General features: G+C 41.5%; 1 protein-coding gene across 3 annotated transcripts in view; it reads right to left on the bottom strand.

Moving 5' to 3' along the window:
* brdt (bromodomain, testis-specific) overlaps nt 1-468 on the bottom strand; it is a 17,912-nt gene extending 17,444 nt beyond the window's left edge. For 2 of the 3 annotated variants that reach the window (XM_029429912.1, XM_029429910.1), the window contains exon 1: nt 337-468. The gene's annotated coding sequence lies outside the window, so the exon portion shown is untranslated. The remainder of the gene's footprint in view (nt 1-336) is intronic. The other variant, XM_029429911.1, reaches the window with a different exon arrangement.
* Between the last annotated feature and the right edge of the window lie 267 nt (nt 469-735).

The raw sequence follows: 735 nt of genomic DNA on the forward strand, positions 1-735 counted from the left end.
CTAGCTAACTGACAGTCGGTACTGCAATACCGAGTTATTTTCACCTTTCCATCGTTTGTTCAAATGAGTTCTATACACAACATGACCGGTACTGCGTATCGGGTGCATTGTTATTCAATAAGTGTTGTAGAAAGCATCTAGTTAGCACAGCTAACGCAGCTAACTTCTAGCTACCGTTAGCTGTTAAGATGTTGTCGTGTTAACCTTAGGGGCTCCCTTCCACCGTATGACAGCTTCCGCAAATGTTTGTCATTAGTAGGATTAAACAGGCTACCATAATATACGTTTGCGTTTGGAAAACATGGCATTTAGTAATAATTGCCGTGCTAGCATTACCTTACGAGATATCAAGGGCTCTTGCGTTCAACTCTTCAGTAGCAGACGTCCCTACGGCAACTGCATCACATTTATACCCTTCTCGAGCCTCTACAACTGATTGGTCAAAACACTAACTACACGTGTTCCACATTGCTTTTCTGCACAGAAAGGCGTCCGAAACATTTAGTTTCATCCAAAAAATACAACCAATTGTGTCTCCTTCAAATTTTTAGCTAGTACCTAGGTGTTAAAACATAAGGTAAACATTGTTGTAGGGTTGTTCCAAACAAAATGGCAACTCGATGTCACAGAAGAATCCTGGAGGATTATCGATTGATAAGAACAGTGACTGATCGATGCAGAGTCACTGACCCTCTTGTAAATAATGTCACTTCTCGTGTGGGTGTCTCCTCATAC

This window comes from Cottoperca gobio, chromosome 4, assembly GCF_900634415.1.
Source record: "Cottoperca gobio chromosome 4, fCotGob3.1, whole genome shotgun sequence".
NCBI lineage: Eukaryota > Metazoa > Chordata > Actinopteri > Perciformes > Bovichtidae > Cottoperca > Cottoperca gobio.